Consider the following 22,553-nt stretch of genomic DNA (forward strand, 5'->3'; position numbering starts at 1 on the left):
TTCAGAAGTCTGTTCTAAAATTTCTTGTATATGGATTTACTATCTAAATTTGTTCATAGCTAGGTTGTAGGCATTTGTTCTTGTGCTGGTTTTTTTTTTGGCTAAACAGTTCTTTTTCCTCCCTAATATTCACACCGCAAATGTATTTATATAAAATAATTGTATCCCTTCTCAAAAATCTCCGATGTGTTATGAAAAATAAGCCTACTTCATTAATATTCTTTTATAAGGTCTCCATTCACTTAATCATTTCCTGGATTTCCTTTGTACCTGTTTCAGCTTAAGTTAATCTTTTTGGAATATTAGTGAATGGAACTGCACACCAGATTCTAAATGGGGTCTTACCAGTGCCTGACACAATGGCACACTACTTCTTTTCTCTACTGAATATACCCTGCTTAATACAATCTAGGATGGCATTAGAGTTTTCCACAATCACATCACACTGCAGACTTATGCTTATCCTATAATTTACTAATGCAGCTGGGTTCTTCTGTTCTTCAGCTGTCTTCAGCTTATGCTCTCCCACCCGATAGCCTTGTTTTGTGTCTGTAAGTGTGTGACTTTGTACTTTATTTTGTTAAACTTGTCATACTCCTTTCCACAACATTACCTACATCTTCCTGTATAATAATAATTTCATACTGGTAGTAGACTCCATCTTCATGTTACTTTCCAGTTACATTAGGACACATCTAGGTTCAGTACCAGGCATACTATTTATTACTAATAAAAATATTAAATGGGATAGGTAACTTCTGGTAAGTATTCTCCAGTCATATGACACACCTTACAATATAACCAGCTACAGTCTCAACTTGAGCCACCTCTATTCACTTCAGAGTTATAGTATTTCTTTTCCGGTTTGGATAATAATTTCCCATGAGGCTTACTATCAAAAGTTTTGCTTAAAACTAGATATATGCATTGAGCTTATCCAAGAAGTTACGTATCTTGTCATCAGAGGATACTAACTTGGCTTTATCCAAGAAAATTTGTTTCAGATGATGCTGGGCAGAATTCTGTTTGTCTTTGTACATCTAATGGCAGTGTTCTTCCTGTCTTTCTCCCATTTTTTTGCCCAGGCTTTATGTAAGTAGGAGTGCATGTACTGAGAATGCTCAGTCCAGTGATATACTGACCAAGAAGGTACTCAGCCATGTGTGTAGCTGAGCATAAATCCTGGAAAGTTGCTGACTTTCTCACAGGACTCTTAAGCTTGAGCTGCTGCCCCTTGGAGTTAGGTAAACTGGATGTAGGTGTTTTAGAATGGAATTGGATGCTACCAAAAACAAACCACAATACCTCTTTAGTGGTCCTGTTCCTATCTACTGATCACTAGGACAGATATGATGAGGGATGTGATTTCCATTTGTTGGGAAGACAGACAAACCTCATCTCGAAATTACATCCACATGCACTATGCTAATGACAACTGCATTTATAGATTCCAGGTAAATAATGAATCCCTTAATCTGATAATTTACTTTAAATGACAGTGCCCATGACCTCTCCTACATATGTTTCATACAAGAGGAAAATTATTCCTACTAGGCTTCTTCCTCTCCTACAATCACCATGTGAAGCTTCTTTTCTAGGCAAAAATCTCAACTGGAATAATAGGAAATTCAGAAATGAATGCCACTACTGGAAAGATGAGCTTGGCATCCGGATACTTCTAGCTGCCAGGTGTATCGTATGCATGACCACAGCTGTTTACTGTGATAACTGGAGGGGGGAAGGGGGGGAAAGCAAGACAGAGGCATTAGGAACCAGCAAGAAGCAATGCTGTGTTATTATTTTAATTACATAGGGATGCTGATTTGCTTTGTAATTGCAAAGCTACATTGTTGCTGAAAGTCCAAGATGTGCATGGAGAGACACTCTTGATGTAAATTTTCAATAGAAGCGGAGGCTGCCAAAAAGAGGGCTGTTTAGACACTCCAAATAAAGGAGGAGAAGAGAAGAATGATGACTTCTTACTATAATTTTGGAAGACCTAAACCAACCTCCACCAAGTCAACCAGACCACAGAAATAATAAGACATAGGAAGGGGTGCAGAAAGCTGTAAAATCGTTTTACTAAAGTATGTACCATAACAGCAACTTATCACAAATCACTGTCATAAAGAAAAAAAAAGATTTTTTAAACACAGGCTTTAGGTATTTAAGAATTTAAATTATGCCTTTTCCTCCCATGCTATAGAACAATAAAAACGATGTGTCGTATGACTAACTTACAGAAGAAAGTAGCAAATCGGTTTTGTTTGTTTGATTTTTTTAGTAAGTAATTACAGTTTTCTGAGCATTACTGTAGGTTTGTACAATGTCAACCAAATACTTAGCAGGGAAACATGCACATGGATCATAAGTACAATATCTAGTGACCACAATTTTTCTAGTGCAGTTGCTTATTACATAATCATAGAAAAAAACATATTCCTCTATTTCCTGAAGTTTCAACATACACTAAGAGAACGGGCACATCAGAATGATAAGAGACATCATTATTACACACCTGTGTATTAGGGACATAATTATTAGAAACCTGTATTTTAAAAAGAGGCATCCTATGTTTGCAACTGGATACATAAGAGAGAAGACCTATGCACACAAAAATGCCCAAATGATGTTGCTGTAAAGATCCAATTCTTTGGTACAAGGACTATTTCTTACTGAGTGGTTTTATTACATTTAGCATCCTCAAGTAACATTCCTGGTGTGGAATTCTGTTCATGCCAGAAATACATGAGTACATTAAACATAAAGCATATTGCTCAGTTTCTACTGCTCTAATGCTAGTTGATTTACTATCCACCCATGTTTTCTAAATCTACAGTGATATTTTTACTAATATTGCATAGATTTCATAGATTTCATAGACATCAGGGCTGGAAGGGACCTCGGAAGATCATCAAGTCCAGCCCCCTGCCCAAAGGGCAGGAAGTCAGCTGTGATCATAGGATCCCAGCAAGATAAGCATCCAATTTGCTCTTGAAGGTGTTCAGCGTAGGTGCTTGAACCACTTCCAATGGCAGGCTGTTTCAGACCTTGGGGGCTCAGACAGTAAAGATATTCTTCCTTATGTCTTTGAAACGGTCTTGTAGTAGTTTATGACCGTTCAACCTGGTCATCGCTTGGGGCGCTCTGGTGAACAAACATTCCCCCAGATCCTGGTGGTCACCCTGATAAACTTATAGGTGGCAATCAGGTCACCCTTGAGCCTGCGCTTTTCCAGGCTAAAGAGCCCCATGGCTCTCAGACTGTCATCGTAAGGTCTTTTTTCCTGACCTCTGATCATGTGCGTGGCTCTTCTCTGGACTCTCTCAAGCTTCTCCACATCCTTTTTGAATTGTGGAGCCCAAAACTGGATGCAGTACTCCAGCTGCGGCCTCACCAAGGCCGAGTACAAGGGGAGAATGACGTCCCGGGATTTGCTTGAGATGCATCTACGGATGCAAGCCAGTGTTTTGGTTGCTTTACTAGCCACAGCATTGCATTGGAGGCTCATGTTCATCTTGTGGTCAATGATGACCCCCAGGTCTCTTTCTTTTGTAGTACTAGCCAGCGTAGCACTGCCAAGCCTATGAGGATGCTGCAGGTGGAGAACCTTGCATTTTTTGGTGTTGAACACCATCCCAGGGAGACGGGGCGGAGCTTGCCTGCGGAGGCGGCACAGCCTGAGCGGGACATCCGCCGCTTGTTTGCACCGGAAGCTGGTGCCCGTGCCGGCGGCCGGGACCCGGCAATAAAAATGGCTGGCCCGAAAGAACGGGGCAGGAGCCTGGAGAGGGGACTCACTGCCACGGAGGTGAAGGCTCCAGGAGGTGAGCCGGCAGACAACTCCACACTGGGCGGGAGTGCGGACCCCGGCGGGGAGTGCCCGCCCGCCCCGGCGGAGGGAAGGACAGCGGTGGCAGCCGGACCCAGGACCCCGAGCGGGGAGCGGCTGATCGGCCCGGAGGACGAGGATTCCAGCGACTGGGAGTTCTGGGACTGTGCACCTCCAGCTCACAGGACTTACAGGTCTGGGGTCAGCGCGGGGGCCTGGGAGGGCATCGACGAGGCACCATAAGCACCTAGACTGGTGCCGGACACTAGCGGCCAGGAACCCGGTGAGGAGTATCCCCGGGAGGGCCCAGGTTGAAGGCTTGGTGCTAGCCGGCTAGATCTCTCGCCTTGGACGAGGAATCCGGTGAGGGGCATCACCGGGAAGGTCCGGGCGAGGGCCGGGGCCGTGAGTACAAGAAGACCCAAGGGGGCATGAGGCCGGGGTGAAAGGGGGTGGCGGAGCCCCGCAACATGACCGCCGGGGACCCCGGGCTACGGAGAACCAGGAGCCATCCCACTGAACCTAACAGCAAGTCGTGGCAGGCGAGAAACAGGGTGGGAACCTGATGACCCAACATCTGCTCCAGACCAACGGTGTCCCAGGGGAATAGTGTTACCCTTCCACCGTGAGCCACTATTCCGAAGGGGGTTCACCCTCCCCACTTCTCCAGCCCGACGGTCACAAACACCATCAGGTTCTCATCCGCCCATTTGCTGAACCTGTCCAGGTCAGCCTGGATCACCCGCCTGTCTTCTGGTGTGGATGCTTTGCCCCAAAGTTTGGTGCCATCAGCAAACTTGGCCAGTCTGCTTCTGACTTCAATGTCCACAACATTAATGAAGATGTTGAACAATATGGGTCTAAGGACAAAGCCTTGGGAGACCCCACTGGTCACAGGACACCATGATGATTGACTTCCATCAATTACTACCCTTTGGATCTGACCACGGAGCCAATTTCCCAGCCAGCAGATCATGGTGGATCTAAGGCCACAATTGTCCAGTTTTGCCAAGAGGTGATCATGGGATACCAGATTGAAGGCTTTTTTGAAGTCAAGATATATAACATCAATCTCTTCTCCCTTGTCCAGGTGATAGGTCACCTGGTCGTAGAAGGAAATGAGATTGGTCAAGTAAAACCTACCTGCAACAAACCCATGCTGGATATCTCTCAGGATGTTGGCGTCAGCCAGTCCATGAAGGATGACCTCTTTAATAAACTTTTCTAAGATCTTCTGCAAGATACAAGTCAGGCTGATGGGCCTATAGTTAGCTGGATCCACTTTCCTCCCTTTATTGAAGATCGGCACCACATTGGCCTTCTTCCAGTCTTTGGGCACTGCACCAGAGTGCCAGGAGTTTTCAAAGATCCTTGCCAGAGGCTGGGCTATGATGCTTGCCAGCTCCTTGAGTACCCTGAAGTGTAGATTGTCAGGCTTGGCTGACTTGAAGGTATCCAGCTTCTCAAGGTGTTCCTTCACGAGGTTAGCATTAATGGAGGGCAGGGGATCTCCCTCACCCAGACTTCCCTGTTCCATAGCGGGCATGGGCGTCCCATGGGACTGATGAAAGACTGACACAAAGTACCTGTTTAATAGGTTGGCTTTTCTCTGGGTGTCAGTTGTCAGTTGCCCCATCTGGTTTAGCAGGAGTCCAGTGTTGCCTTTGCTTTTCCTCCAGCTCCCCACATATCTAAAAAAGGACTTTTTATTGTCCTTGATGCTTAAAGCTAGTTGGAGTTCAGTTGCAGCCTTGGCTTTCCTGGCTTGCTCCCTGGAGGACCGGACCAGTACAGAATAATCCTCCTTGGAGGTGAATCCCATCCTTCATCCTTTGTAGGCCTTTCTTTTTAGCCTCAGGAGATCTGCTAGATCCCTGGACAGACAGGGGGGCTGCTGTGCCCTCTTGATGCCTTTCCTTCAAGATGGAATCAAATTAGCTTGTGCATTGAGGATCACTCCCTTGAGGAGCAACCACTCTTCTTGAACTCCCCTCTCCCTGGGGTTGTGGTTCCCTAGGGTCTCACTGACAAGCCTCCTGAGCTTGTCAAAGTTGACTTTCCTGAAGTCAAGGACTTCCATGTTGCTGACTGACTTGCCAGCTTTATGGCGGATGGTGAAGGTGATCAGCTTGTGATCACTGTCACCCAGCTTCCCATTGATCACTAGGTCACCGATTAGGTCATCCCCAGTAGCCAGTACCAGGTTGAGCAGTGCTTTACCTCTCATTGGCCCATAGAATTCTTGAGTCAGGTAGAGGCCATCCACACATGAGAGGAAGCTTTGTGACTACTTGGATTTTGCTGAATGATCCTCCCACGAGAAGTCCAGGTAATTGAAGTCACCCATGACAACCATGGTCCTGGAGCATGCAGCCTCAACCAGTTCCTGGGCAAACTCCTGGTCAAGCTCTTGACTTTGGGTGGGAGGTCTGTAGTAGACTCCCACTGTTGTGTCTCCTGTGCCATGTTCCCCATGGATTTCAACCCAGAGGATCTCCAGTCGTCCACCCTGGTCGCCAATATTAGCTTGCAGGGATGCGTAGCTTTCCTTAACATAGAGAGCTACACTCCTACCCCTTTTATCTACATGATCCCTCCCATACAGGGTATAGCCATCTATACCCGTGGTCCAGTCATGGGTGGAGTACCACCAGGTCTCTGTTATCCATATGATGTCATAATTATTTGCATTATTTCCCAAGCTCCTGGCATTAATTAACATAGCATAATAGTCATGTTTTCATTTCATGTTTAAAATAATTAATTTGTTTCATTTAGATTTTTTCATACTAATGTAGCATCCTATTGCTTCATAACATATATTTAACAATTATTGCTCTCAATGAAGTAGAAGAATAATTTAAATGTGGAAAAAATTGCTTTTAAAATTTTGTACGTAGAGGGTCCTTGAACATAACTTTAGTCTGATGGAATGATAATAGAAAAAAAAAGAAAGCTTTTTTTCCTCCAGGTGTAGTGTGTATAAGAAGGAAATAATTGAGAAATTTTACATAATTTGTGAGCAGATAAAACAAAGCTAAGGGCTTATGTATTCCAAAAAGTCTACACTTCAAGCTCCTAAACAGACTTTTATATAACTTCTCCCTTAGGACCTGGGTTACTAATCCAAAGTTACCCCATTACTAATAGCCATAATGGTATTCTTATACAGTTCTTGAACTTAGTTTTTTCAGTTACTATGACTAACTTTTGAAGTTTAAATACGGGACCATAACAAAATTACAGCATTGTCCTAAGAGCCTATGTTAGGATGAAGTTTAAGTGTTTTCTTTTTGATTAAGGAATTGTCCAGATGAGGAAGGATGGTCTTGTGGACAAGCACTCAAAAAGGATGGGCTCAGGACTGAGTTCTCTGACTTCCTGTGTGTCTTTGACAAAATCATTTAGCTCTTTGACTCCATTCTTCATCAATACACTAGAAACAATAAAACTCCTTTTTCTCCTCCTCTGTTTTATCTACTTACAGAGTAAATTCTTTGATACAAGGACTATTTCTTACTGGGTGCTTTTACTACATTTAGCATCCTCAAGTAACATTCCTGATGTGGAATTCTGTTCGTGCCAGAAATATAAGTGTACATTAAACATAAAGCACATTGCTCAGTTTCTATTGCTCTAATGCTAGTTGATTTACTATCCACTCATGTTTTCTAAATCTACAGTGACATTTTTATTAACTGAAATGTAACAGGTAAAGTACTTGTGCACAGGAGGTGAGGGGGACAACAAAACAATTTGGATTCCTTATCCCACAAGTCAGCAGCTGACTTTTTTGGTTTCTGTTCTTTTTAAAAAATGTATTTCTTGTAACTGTGATTGCTGTCAGAAGACTTAGGCTGGCTTTTCCTCATTATCCTTCTATGCTAGACTTGTGAATGACAAGCCCACCTCAAGGTGTAGCCTCCAGGTAACATGTGTTTGCTCATTAATGAGTGTCAGTCTGTTGACATTAGACATAAACAGCTACATCCTTCAGTCAGTGACAACAGCCTCAGTGCTTGGAAAAAAATGCTGGAGGGTGGGTAGCCAAGATGGTACACTGTACTTTGCTCAGAGCTTCCTTTGTGCCGCTAGTAAAGCAATATTTATAATGGTCTGTAGGGTAAAACTGCTATTGAACACTTAGTAATGACAGTTTCCTCTTCAGCCACTTCAGGATTTTTTTTCATCCCTGTGTCTCTGATTTAGCATAATGGTCTAAACCCACATCTTTCTTAAATGTCCTCCTTAAAACACTGAGAAAAATAGAAAAAAAAGAAAAGTGAAAGGGAAAATAATGTGGCTGATGGAATGTGCTGGCATTTTTCTGACAAAACAGAGCAGAGGATTGGAAGAGATTTGCAGAAAATGCAGATTTAACAATACGGAAATATTGCTGAGGAACATCTCCATTTTGTTGTTTTTTTCTAGAAAATAATTTCAAAGAAATATTTGGTGAAGTCAGATTATCTTTGTTTTGAACTATAATACGAAATGTTACAGTCTAAATGAAACATTTTTAAAGGTTGAGATAAAACATTTACAACTATTTCTTTTCATGAAAAATTCCAGGATTTTGACTTTTCTTTTTTATTTAGGCCAATGCCAAATGTTGAAATCACAGATTTCCTTTACTGTGCTACAGAAATGCTGTATTTTTATCATGTCTAGCACTATCATATGGTGTGCTAAATACCACTTTTCAAGCACTCTTATTTTTGTTACCCACCATTCTTCATGCTCCACTTTTATGGGATTTAATTTTTTCAGGTGCTGAAGAACTGACTAACTTCAGTTGGTGTCATGGAGGATTTTAATCTTTATAGTTTCTCATATCTCTTCTTTTCCCTCTGTTGCACAATTCAGTACAAAAATTTCTACTCACTCATAGGATAAAAGAGCTTTATAGTAGTTTCAGGTCTTACGCTAATATTATCAACAACAAAACTATTTCTTGCCAGTGATAGTGATACCAATAAATAATATCCACCGCCATTTTTTAGTGCATCCTTTTTCTCTTCCCCCGCTTTTAATTTTTAATCTTCTAAAATTATTTTCTTATTCTGCAGAATCAAAAATTCTAAATAATCAAATACTGACTATTGGGTGTCTTCCTGTTACTGCTGGTTTGTCATTTCATTGCCAGGCTTATTTCTTTCATCTCCATTTTTTCTGCTAAGCCAGTCTGTCACTCTTGGTATTTCCTTCCATCCCTCTGCCCAAATCCGCCGTTAACATCAAGTTTCATCAACTTGTAGTTCTTTGTGTTACTACCTGAGTAGACTTTACCTTGATTATTATCTTTGGTGAACTTCTCCACCCACATTCCCCCACCCACCATCTCCCTCACTTTAAAAACGAAAGAAGGAATGAAAAGAACATGTACAGCTAAATTGCGGTATTCAGTAATATCTTTTTTCAAGTGTGAAGTCTGCTAAAATATTTTTAAAATAGGGTTGCTATTAACATTTTTCTTGTTCATTATTCACTGCTCTTAAATGTTCCTTTTTTATCCAAAATTAAAAAAGACAAGGTAATTTTGTTCCAAATGTGTTTGAAATCAAAAAGACATAAGAAGCTTTAAATAGTTCAGTGTCAGGCAATCTGATTGAATTCTGTATATCATTTTTAAACCAGGGTACACACATTAATTACCATGGCATTTTTCAAAGTTCATTCAGTTGACCCTCCTGTACAACAGGGAATGTTGGTTCCCATCTTGCCAGCTAACAAGATGCGATGGGATAGTATCCCATTTCACTGGAAGTTGAGACAGCTAATCAAGGGTGTTATCAGCTTTGACTTATATAGCTGTTGTATAGAAAACTTTGTAATAAAGAAAACTGTTAATTCAGGATTTATTGTTTGCAGGGGTGTACCTCATGCTTGGAAGATTAATGAAGAATTCCTTTTCCTGTTTATTAAAGACACCTCTATTCTGTAGTATTTTAATTGTAATTCCCTTCTTTGACATCCTAACTAATGGTTCTTGCTAAATTAATAAAAGCGACATATTAACTTTAAATCCCAGATAAAGTAAAGATTGCTGCTTTAATATCCCATCCATATCCTTTATCTTTCTACAGGGGCTTTCAGGCCAGTAGTTTTAATAACATGCATGAATGAAGATGCTCTTTTTTAACTCAAATGGTGGCAAAGAGTTTTTCCTTTATATTAGCAGGCAATCAATTCCAATAGCTTTTTAATGCTTTCTTAAAGAATCAATTTTAAAGCAGAAGCTCTTCAGGGGACCCTCTTAAACTTCTTCACAGCCGGTTTCCTAATTTTCTATTACAATGCAATCTAAAGCAGCTACAAAAATAATGCAGATAATGTTTGCTGGGTAATGATTTCCAATTTCCCCATTCCATGTACCCTGTTATTAGGAGGATCATCTTGGCTGTGTAAATTAATTTTCAATTCACTTCAGGGGAACATTACAATGATTTATTCAGCACCGGTGTTGAAGAAAGTGTTGGAAGGATTTTAGCAATCTCAGAAACAAAATCAATTTGTTCTGATTATCACCATGTTATAAGAGGAGAAGACAAAAGGTTCACTAAAATACGTTGGAGTTTAGCATGCATGATATAAGAGCTCATGGTGTGACACTGTGCTGTCGCTTTGGACAACAAGAGAAAACAAAAGACTGATGCTGAAGCAAAAGACTGATTTCCTTCAATTTTTCAGGACTGTGGGGAGAGGGGAACCAACTGATTCTAGATTTTTTTTTAATGCAAGAGCTTCAAGAGCAGGATCTAGTTTTCAGTCATTGAATCCATTTCTCCCCACTGAGTGGCTGAATAATTTAGGAGAAAAAAGCAGAACGTTTTAGAATTACTGTGTCAGCAGTAATGCTATCTGAGACATTTCCACACTATACTAACTGAGAATCCCTTAGGCAAAGGAACAATGGACACCTACTTCTAGAAAAAGGATTCTACCATACTTAAAATGTCTCATATCTGATACAATCTAAAACCTTTAAGTACCTATTTTCCAAGGTCTCATAAAACTCAGGACATACCACACAGTTGTGATCTGAATGCTTATTTAAGTGCAATGTGGGCATATGGCACTTGTTCCTGTGTGTTCTACAATAACGTTCTTGACATTTCATTATATCCCTGTGCTACATTAAAGCCAAGAGAAAAGTATTTTCCCTTCCTTTGAAAACCGTCAAGATTTTGAAAAGTGTACCTTTCCTGAACAGTGATAAAGTATCAAAATCTGGAACATTTTTGTAAAAAAAAAAAAAAAAGAAATCTGAAAGAGAGCCTGAAATTTGGCTTAGTCAATGGAAATGTTTCATTTAAATAACTTAAAAATTTTTAGTTTAAACTTCATCAATTTCTAATTTTAATTTCTTTGTTAAACAAAATTACTTAAATTTAGACCTGACAAACTATTTTCAACTGGAAAATCAGATTTTTTCCCCCTCAACATTTTTCTTTTAAATAATGATATTGAAACATAGTCTTTCAAAAATATTCAAGCAGAAGTTAGAATAGTAGAGATCTTTACCTGCCAACAACTTCAGTCTTGGCAAATCAGAACTTCAGAATGACAGATGTCTTCCATCCAAAAAATTTCCAGCCAGGTCAATTGAAAAAAAAAGGTGTGAAAACAATTGGTTATTTTAATGTTTATATTTTAGCTGAGAAAAAGAAAAAATGGATTAGTATTTTCAGAGCTGCATCGTCAGAAGGTAATTTGCTGATTTTTGTAGTGCTAATTGCAGGAATGTTACTACACACATAAATTACATTATTCATAAGGTGCATCTACACATGCACTTTACTGTGGAGCTGACTAATTTGCTTCACAGTAAAACATCCCCATCTACACATGTGTCTGTATTAGGGTGCAGTAAATTAATTAGTTCTACTCTAGGATAGTACTGTCTGGAACAAGTACTATCCTACAGAGGAAGAGTTATGTGCCCTGAAACCAAAACACACATGTATATAGTGACTGGGGCTGGCTGGGGCACAAAGGCACTACAGTGCGGGGGCTGCCTTCTGTCTAGCCTGGTAGTGTAGCACCCTTGTGCCCCAGTGAGCCCCTCAGCAGCATGTTTTGTTGGGGCTGCTCTAACCCAGCTCAGCATGAAGTGGTCCCAGACACACATTTAAATGCTGTACCTGGGAGAAATAAACTCTGGTATGAACTGCGCTGGAGTTTATTTGTGCCTGTTAAATGCACACATGTATGCGCATAGGCTGCATCCACATAAGTGTGGATGTTTGTTTCCCTGGGGACAAAAAGCAGTGGCACACCTTGTGTTATTGCTACTTATCCCTGGGGAACACCTATGCCACATGCCCTCTGGCTCTTGGCAGATTAACCTGGGTGGGGTCGGGAAGGCTGGGGCCAGCACTGGGTTGGCCCCAGAAGCCTTAACTGGGGTTCTGGGGGCCTCCTGGAGCTGCAGCAATGGCAAACCTGCCATTCAGAGTCTGGCCAGCAGCTGGAGCATGGCTCCAGCCAGCCGGGTTCTGTTTTGGTGACCAATGGTGACACGTAGAGGTGCATGGGGATGCACTTGCACCCCCTGAGAGCACTGATGCACCCCCTGACAGCCAGCATTCCCTGGCCAGGCAATGGGTAGCAGGGGGAGGTGGGAGTACTGGTGTCCCTCCTGCAAGCACCAGCCCTGGAGTGGGGGTGCCAGGAGAAGCACCACTGGCACTTCCATTGGCTGTGGAGAACCTCCTTCCCCTCCTGGTCAGCAAGATTGGCTGTGAGGGGACCCCCTTGGTTGTTGACTGGCTGCTGGCGGGGGACATGCCCCCCCGACTGAGAAGGCACCAGTCACCCATTGCTCCTACCTTGCAGCAAGAAGAACAACTTAATGTGTGGTATTTGGTGCCACAGATGTGTCTACAGCACTGAATACCAGACGGCTGCACTCATCTGAACATGGCCATAGTATAAAATATGTGAAAGAACAAGAGCAGAAATCTGAAGTTTTGGGGTTTTTTCTTTTTAAATCCAATTTGCTAATAAAGATAATAATATTCAGCTCTGGTTAACAATATTTCCTTTAGACTTCAAGAGAATTTTACTATGAACTTCAGTGGGAACATAGTTCTCTTTAAAAGTTTAGGTTGTAACTTAAGCCGCATTGGTTTAAGGACATAGGCAGCCAACGTTCTTTGGGAAGATGTGATATCTTTTATTAGACCGGCTGAGTAGCTGGAAAAAAAGTTCTTTGCAAGCTTTCAGGTGCAATCACCCTTCTTCAGGCATAGGGAGTCTCTGAACAGGAGAGACTTCTGAATCCTGAAGAAGAGTGATTGTGTCCAAAAGCTTGCAAAGAACTTTTTTCCCCAAATACTCAGTTGGTTTAACAAAAGATATCACATTTACCCAAAGAACCTAATCTGCCTTAAACATTTTATGCATAGGTCTCAGGTCTTTTCACAGGTCCTGTATTATCCAAAACTTTATTTCATTGGCTTAATGAGAATGATTGAGAAGGAGAAACTGGCTTTTAATTTGTTTTAGAGACTTTCTATCTTTCAAAAGACAAAATTTTAAGCATGAAGGAAACCAGTTAGACAATCCAGTTGGTTGTATTTATTACAAGGATGGCAGGTAGTAGAGGAAAAGAAAATCCTGACCACTGATGGATGAGGAAAAACATGAAACACTAAAGAATACTGTGTAGTTGTGAAGGTCCACGGTGTTATCATAGTCCCAAGTTACTTGGATCCAAGGAAAAAAAACCAGACTATTCTAAATTAGCCGCATAAAAGTAAAACAAACACAAGGCAAAAGTTAGCTGTTGACCTCTTCAGTTGCTTCTAAGTAATAAACTTTCTTTTAAAAAATTATCTTTTTAATATTGGTAAATATGTTCTTAGATTATTAGTTTGTCTTACAAATATTAAGATTATAATCATAATAACAATCCAATTTGTATAGCTTTTTCAGCAAGTCTCAGTGTATTTTATTAAAATGGGCAACTTTTATTACCTCCAAGTTGAGGAAAGGGAAATAAAACATAGAACAATAAAATAACTTTTAAATGACTCACAAAGAAGTGGCAGAATCAGAAATAGAATCTCAACCCCCTGACTCCTAAATTACCACCCTAAATAGTAGAGGACTCTAATTCCTGTTTTAATTTCAATTGTCATGTTGCTCTACCTTCAGCTATTGCCAATAGGATGGATCCTACCTATTCCCTGTGGACAAAGTACTGCTGTATGTATCATCTCCCTTGATACTCTGTATTTTAATGAAGAAAAGCCCTTTTATATATGAAAACAGACCTAAGTGGGTTAGATCCATTTCATTAACCTGTCTTTCTTAAGAGTGATGCAATGTACGCTTCTGGGGTAAAAGATTTCAAGAAAAAAATAGCGAGTTTGATGTCCCCACTGATAACAAAACACCTTTAAACCCTGTACTGAAGTACAGGATGACTAGGAGTTGCATTCCCCTCTTCTCTGTATCAAAGAAGAGAGGTTTCCTTCTTCTGCTTGGCTTAGAAAAGCAGGGCTTCCTTGAATTTCCCCTTCTTATTTGACTGGTGTTGCAAGAGCTCACCCTGTGTTATACCAATGAAGATACCTTTCTTCCTAGCTCCTTCCAGCATCTTCAGTGGAGAGGCAAAAGGGAATCTCCTCAGTAAGAAAAAAGTTAACCAAACACTGTCCTTCACTGTGCTCCTCTATTCCATCCTCACTCTTTTGCAATCCCTCTCTTTTCTTATCATGTCAGCAAAACAAAGAAGCCATTTTTAGCAATGCTCATTCACACGTTAGGAAGGATAACATTCTTAAATATCACAGCGCTATTATGATAAGCACAGTACATTCCAGGAAGAAAAACTGCAGATTATGGCAACCTTCAGTAAGTATGGATGATATTAAAAGTTAGGGTTTTTTTTCTGCATCCCAAAAGCCATTAGCAAGGCTGTCAAAAAGAAGAGCCTATCAGGATTTCAAATAAGAGAAATGAAAAATCCATTTATGAATACTTATCTCCCAGATCCTCTCTGCATCTTAAGCAGAAAATGATATATACTGACTTCAGAAACACAATTACCACATTTAAACATCTGTGCAATAGGAAAATACCAGAAATACTTTTTTAAAAACTTCGCTGCTAGTTTTATTCAAGGATGATGGATAAGAGTGAAAGAGCGGGGATTGGGGAGTGGAGAAATGTCAGAAACCTATGTCATAGCCCTACTCCTTTGCAAAAAAATAAAAAATAAAATATGAGTAGTATGCTGCTCCAAAATAACCCTCCAAAACAAACTACAGAGAGGTCTAGATGAGGGGTTCTCCACCCCTCCTGCTGAAGCTGAACAACCAGGCAGCCAAGAATGCAAAAGAGAGCCAACTGCTGGGGGAGCAAAGGCCTGAGCCCTAAACCCTGATATCAGGCTTATTTTTGTTAATGACCATTAACAGTATAAGGCAGGGGTGGGCAAAATGGCAGATGTGGCTGGTGGCTGACCTCCATTTCCCAGCAGCCCCTGCCTGCATCACTGCAGCCAGTTGCCATAGAGACCCCAGCAGCAGTGGCGCTGTCACAGTGCAGAGCCAGGGTTTCTATGGACACTGGCCCCATTACAACTGGCAGGACCCCTTCCAGTGCTGCTGTGGCCAGTCTCCATGGAAACCCTGGCTCCACACTGTCATGGTACCACCACTGCTGAGGTCTCCATGGAAACTGTCTGCAGCAATGCATGCAGGAGCTGCTAGGAAATGAAGTCTGGTATGGGTTTGATTTGGCCCGCCCTGGTAAGGCAAAATGCATAAACACTGATGAGAGTAGGGTCTGGAACCAAGGTTCCCCGCCTCTCAGAGGAGTACTAAACCATGAGGCTACAGAGGCAGGCTGCCCCTTCCTTGTTTCTGAGGCAGTCTACATGTTTTACTGTCAAGAAGAGGAATAGTGCCATCACTGAGTCCAGTGGTTCTCAACCTTTTTAGACTTAAGGCACCTGTGACAGTGCTTGGCATGCTTGTCACTAAGAGAGGAGGCTGCTTGGAAAGCAGCCTGCAGGTATGGCACGGGCCAGTTAGAGAGTCACTTGACCAGAATGGGGCTGGGCTTGAGGCATATAAGCCCAGGGCCTGAGCTGGTCAGGGAGTCTAGCCCTGGCAACTTCAGGGAGAGGAGCTCCTGGGCAATGGAGCTATCACTAGGCTCCTGCCTTAACATCTGAGCTAGGATAAGCACTGGTGGTTTGTGGAAGGGACTAAGGGGATAACAAGAGGTCCAAGCTAGCCCAGAGAGAGAAGGGCCAGAAGGAATAGAGGGACTGGGGCCCAGAAGAAGAAAGCCTCAGCCGGCAGGGATGAGTAGAGAGGACCTGGAGCCTGGCATGGGCAGAGGTGTAAGGTGCCTGGAGAAAGGCAAGTGTGAGAAAGGCCTGGGAGTAAGGCCAGAGCCTGAGCAGAAGGCAGAGAGAGTGGGGCCAGAGGGCCCAGAGAGAGAGACCAAGGCCAGGGACCAAGAAGCTCATAGCCTAAGAGGGATGAGGACTGGGGCCCTGATGGCAATGACCATGGGCACCTTTGGTCTTGAGAGCAAGATCTGGCGTGGGAAGCCCTGGGGCAGCCTTCCTTTATCTAAAGCATGTGGTTGTCATGGTGTGAATGAAACAGTGACTGCCCAAAGACCGCAAAGTGGATAAGGGCTGAAGGGACTCCAAGGGCACTATGGACACCCATGGAGATGAATCATGTTGCACAGACCTTGTCAGACTTGAGGCATTGCTCAATAACTGCTATTAATTGAGCAGCACCCCATTTAAAAAACTAAGACATGTATTGAAGAGCTTGCCTCCTTGTAGAGAGGGTCTGCAGTGGGACCTGGGAGCAGCTAGGCAGGGAGAACCTGAGCCTACCTTTATCTTCTTATCTCCTCACACCTTATGTATCTCCTCACACTTCCTGTGGCATCCTCAAAAGGATTTTGTGGCAGCCCAGGGTGCCCCAGCACCCTGGTTGAGAATCACTGACCTAACCTAGTCAATGACCTGGTAGGAAGGGCACTCACTGGGAAGTTGAAAATAGCAGTTCAAACTCCCTCTATGTGAGGAAGGCCTAAAACCCATGTGTCATACTTCACAGTGAGGACGCTGGCCACTTGGCTATTGGGGAAAAGGTGGGAGGGGGGCATGGTTGCATTTGTCTAAGTGTGACCAGAAAAAAAAAAAAAGGAGTCAAGACACTGGTGTAAGTAAGAGAGCTACCATTCTAGCCATCAGGGAATATATTGTTAGCATAAATTAAAACTATGAATGAGATGTCATCTGCAGATTCAACAAACCAAAATTAAGTTTAGGTTCTCATTTGTATTTTCAACTAGTAACTTCAAATACGTCATAGATGCTACCACAGAGGTGATGTTGTGAATTGCCTCTCATCTAAAACTCATTATTCAATGTTTTTATGCCCAAGACAGACAAAAAAATACATTGGTGCAATTTGTACATAAAAACAAACAAACTAGTGAGTAAGTGACAAACTTCTAAAATGGAATCATTTTGCCCAATCTGATGGCAAACTGCCCTTAAAGGAATCAAGTTAAACTCTCACAGTACAAGATCCACCTTATACTGTTTAGGTTTTGTCTGTCCATGGAATTGCCTAAAATTGCCATGTCAAGGCATCTATCAATCTCCATTCTTTTTGTACAGCATTTTTGCATTTCCATACTCCCTTCACTGACTGTGTAGGGCTTCCAAACACCTAACTGGGTAATTCTGAACAGCTTTCGTATGATAGGCACCCAAAAGTTAGAGAAGTTAATGAATATGTTAAAGAATGTAATGAGAAAATTCTAGTCCCTGTGTTCTGTTCTACATTCGCTATGCATTATATATTCTGACAACATAGGAACCTGAAGATGAATTATAGTTTAGTCTTCTTTTGCATGTATTCTCTACATTATAACAATCACCTATTTATGTATGTTTATTTATTGGAACAAACATCTACTATACGGTTTCTGTGACTTTCTGCTTTATTCATATAAAGGCAAAATAAGTCTTCCATACAAATTTCAAATGGCACATGCCACAATACATATGAGAAATAAGCGGGTTTTTTTAGGATAGCTGTTATTGGATCAGTTGTATAGTTGAAAGAGATATTTAACAAGTTTTTAGGCACAACACTCTTTTTCAGATCTCTTCCTGAAAGCTAAACATCTCTCCCAATTATACAATTGGTCCAATAAAAAATATTAGAAAACCAAAACAAAAAAATAAATACAACCCCACCTGCTTTTCTTTTAAAAGGATGCGGTTTAGCATTTAGCAGAGAGTTGAGTCTGAACCTTCATAGTAGGCCTGTACTTCCTTTAAATTTGGATTCAGCCAATTCAGGGGGACAGTGATTGGATTCAGTGATTTGAATCACTTTCCTGAATCAATTCGGCTGAATCTGATTTAGAAATTTGGTTGTTGCTGAGAAAAGCACCACACTCACTGGCTCTGCCATGAGCCCTCATCCCCAGCCTGCTCTCCCAGCCCCAGCTTCCTGGCTCCTTAAGAAAAACAAAAAAGCCCTGAACTCACAGGTTCCTGCCAGGCATGGGGCGATCTCAACTGCCCCCCACTGCCCTGTGCTGCATGGGGCAGGGGCAGCAGCTGGTGCAGCAGCTGGTAAGTGTGGGGTTTTTTGTTTTTTTTAAAGAACCAGGAGCTGGGGCCAGGTGGGGCAGCTATTGACAGAGCTGGGAGAGTGGGCGGGGGATGGGCACTCATGGCAGAGCCCCCCATGCAGCATGGAGCAGTGGGGATTGCATGCCCCCTCCCACCCTGGCCTGGCAGCAGCTGGTGAGTGCAGGGAGGTTTTTTTTTAAAGCGTCAGGATGCTGGAGCCGGCCAGGGCAACGCTTGACATGAGTGGGAGAGCAGGCATGGGTTGGGGCCCACTTGAGGAGCTAGGGAAGCAGGCAGGGGATAGCACCTGTTGGGGGTCCCCCCATGGTTCCCTCTCCCCTCCTGAAGCCCTCACCCCCCCGCTGCCCCCTACTTACTGGCATGGAGTCCCAGTCAAGCTCCCAGCGGCAGCAAGTGGGGACTGCCCAAATCTCTAAAGCTGTCTAAATCTTGTCTGAATTGATTTGGGGAGCTTCGAATCAGTTCAGACCTTTTTATTGGTCTCCCAATTCAATTTAGATTTGCAGATTTGGCTCCTGAATAGGACTGAATCTTCTTCGAATGGAATCAGTACCCAAAGCTTCACACCTCCATGCTTCACAGTATTGTCTGTGTTTGTTATACCACATGCAAAACAATTCAGGTTCTATAAAAGCAAAACAATACGTAGCCTACATAGCCTTACTGGCTTATTGCTTACATTTATTGCTAAATCTTGTGTGGCTTGTTTGCTTTTTGTAGAATGCTAAGTAGGTGTTAGTTTTTAATTTGGAAAGGTTGTTAACATGTACATGTGAGCATAGCTTGGTATGGTACTATTTTCATTATCCGGAGCAACATGTAGGGGGTGCATGCAGGTGCACGTGCACCCCCTGAGCATGGCGGTGCACCCCCTGAAAAAAGGTGCCATCAACACTGTTGGCAGCACCTGTGGGTGGCTGCCGCTCACCACCCTGATGCTGACACCACCAGCGGCATCTGCAGGGGGTCCGCAATTTCCACCAGCCGCTGCTGACGCTGCCAGAGGTAGCTGTGGGTGGTCGCTGACCCTTGGTCAGCACTCACCACCCCCCCTGCCGCCACCAGTGCCAGTGGTGTCTGCGGAAGCTCCCCTGCTTACCACCACTGGGCTCCTGCCGCTCCTGCCACTGCAACCACTGTCCTTCTGCTGCCACTGTACCCCCACAGCTGCTAGTGGCACATGCTGTTCATGATGCTGACCATCAAACTTTTTAATGTACAGTAAGAGATACATTGTTGGGCACAGAACAAGGTTTACTAAGGAGAAGGTTTGGTAGCTAATTGCAGTGGAGGGGAGGGAATGAACTGACTTTATATTTCTACTTGCAGTTCAGTCTGTGATCCCAGCATGCCAACATGGAGCCCAGGACAGAGATTTCCTATTTGCAGAAGAGGTTCATAGAGGTGGCCTCCACCATCCATACTCAATCTGGAGCATGCCTCTTTTTGCTATGAAATACTATTTTGAAAGGCTTTTTCCTGTCCTGCATGTTGATTAAATATTTCTATTATAATAATAATTTATCCCAAACCATTTTGGACTGAGATTTTTGTATTGTTCACTACAGCAAGATTGGTAGATAGAATGGCTAGATCCAATAATAAAAGGATTTGTCCAGAGATAGCAGTAGTTTTGTCTGATGAGAACAAAATGTTAGAAGTAATCATGCCTTTGTGTAAGCTTTAAGCAACAGTAGCATTTTGTCATTAAATCAAAACATAACAGTTTGGATTCAGTTCAAATTATGGCAAATATCACAGCTGAGCTTATGGGAACATGCATAAACTCCCTGAAACAGTTATGCTCTGGTTTGATAAATGTCACTTCTACATTTCTCCTCAGGATGTTGCATTTATACTTGATTTCCTTTTCTGACTGTGTGTAAGACACAAAACTAAAAAGCAGCATTAAAATTAAGCACAGTAGTTTTAGATTATCAGAATTCTCATGCCCAGGTCTTTAGTTTTGGAGGCCTTTGAATTAGATCTAATTCAGCTATGTTGTACTTCTGAAACTCTGCTAGGTTTCAAAAGAAATGGAAGCTGTTCTCTGGCACTGTGTCCAAAAAAACCCCCAAGCCAACCAAACAAACAAACAAAAAAGGAAGTGGGTTGATTTTCTTCTATTTGCTATTATCCTCACTATCTTTGTCAAGAAATGCTGTGTGCTATTTTCTTGTTCTGGTTACAGATTTTATGAAAGGAAAAAAATATCAGATTTAATGGCTAGAAGATGACACGTTAAGAATGGTAGTGGTAAATTACTTTGACCTTTTTAATATTCTTTATTTTGGTTGAGTAGTCATTTCACTCCTCCCCATTTACAGCCTTACCATTTCTAGGGGAAAGCTAGGAACAGCTAGGTGCTAAAACTGAAAATGTCAAATGTTCCTGTGCTCCAAGGACATGGTAGACATTCAAATTCTGATACTTTATTATCATAGCAAAGATTTTAACAAAAGTAGGAAATAGCCTTACATTAATCCATTCTCATGACAGACAGTAACAAAGAAGAAAACTAGTACAAGCCATTCCATTACAACTTTAAGATGCTCATTTTGTGGTTCTCTTCAGGTGCCGCTCATCCTCTCTCAGCTGAATCATAAACAATTGAGCTTCTGAGGGTGATTACAGGTCACTTGTGATGCTACTTTCACAAGAAAACCCAGAAGTATGAGAAATGCAGTGACTCCAAAAAGTCTTCCTATCTAACTTAGTTCCCCAAATCTACTCTGGTCCCAGACATCCCATTTAAGAGAAAGCCCTCTTTCACTTGCCCTCTCCTGTCTTCTTATAGATCTTTCCCCGACTTCCTAACTCATTTCCCCATCTTAATTCTCACCGTAATTAAAATTCTTTTTTCTCAGCTCCATGTTTATTTGTGCTGAAAATGTATGGGCAAGTTCCATTAACAGTTCAATAGCTTCATCGTTTCATAGTTGTTGCAGATCATTGGGTCCAGCCCCGGTTCTGTTAGGAACATGCATATTAGGTTTAGAGGGAAATAAAAGCAGCAACATAGCAAACATATGAAAAAGGGATCTGTAACAGCAAAGTTTTATACTTACACATTAACACAATAATCATAATTTTAACTTACTGATGATCCACAAACATAAGGTGCTATGAAATAGTAGACCTTCCTATTGTAAATAAGAAAAAAACCAAGAAAAAAAGAAGAAGAAAAATTCAGAATTGTGTTTGGTTTTCACAGACCCCAGTTATATAGAGGTTCACTAGCAAAATTTCTATTGAAAGTGAAATGATTGGAGCTGTATCAGGTCATAATACTAACAAATTCTACTTATGGTGTGACTTGTTTAGAGGAAAGTGTGTTGCTTTTTATTTTTTCCTTGCCCACCTTTTATTTTCTATTACCTGAAAAATGGCAAACAAAAGCCTGTAATCTGCCTTGCTGCATGAGAGAAACCAAACTTTCTACCAAGTTACTCAGTCCATCAGAAGAATTCATCATTTTCAGAATCTTCTACTGATATCCTTGGTGGATGAAATTAGTTGTGTACCATATGTCCTTGTGATGTGTTTTAAGGCTTACATGAATGTTCAGACCTAAAGTGACAAGTAACTATATAACTAATAATTGCAGGTAAGAGAACTGTTAATTGAGACCAATTAATAATTAGGCTACCTAATAGTTAAGAGAACTGTCATTTTCAACTTAATTTGCCTTTATAAACCACTTGTGATGATACAGACATACATGCACACACCTACATACATGTATGTGTGAATGTTTGTGTGTGTATCTAGATACAGCTATATCTAACTCCAGGAAAAAGGAATGCAAGTATCTTGACTAACTGCCCAATTGTAGTAATTGCACATGCAAATGACCACACAATTTGACACATACTTTACCGAAAATTTATAGATATGTTGCTGAGTTCCAGTCTGGTCATGTTTATGAAAGAGTTGTCAAGCAAGATGAATGTGTAATCACTACAAACAGGTTTTGTTCAGTTTTTTTTAACTGATGGCCAGTAGCCAGATTATTTTTGGTGCTGATCTCAACAGCTCTCATGAGAACATTAACAATGGATC

Source organism: Crocodylus siamensis, chromosome 1, assembly GCF_052110815.1.
Source record: "Crocodylus siamensis isolate JL-2025a chromosome 1, ASM5211081v1, whole genome shotgun sequence".
Classification (NCBI taxonomy): domain Eukaryota; kingdom Metazoa; phylum Chordata; order Crocodylia; family Crocodylidae; genus Crocodylus; species Crocodylus siamensis.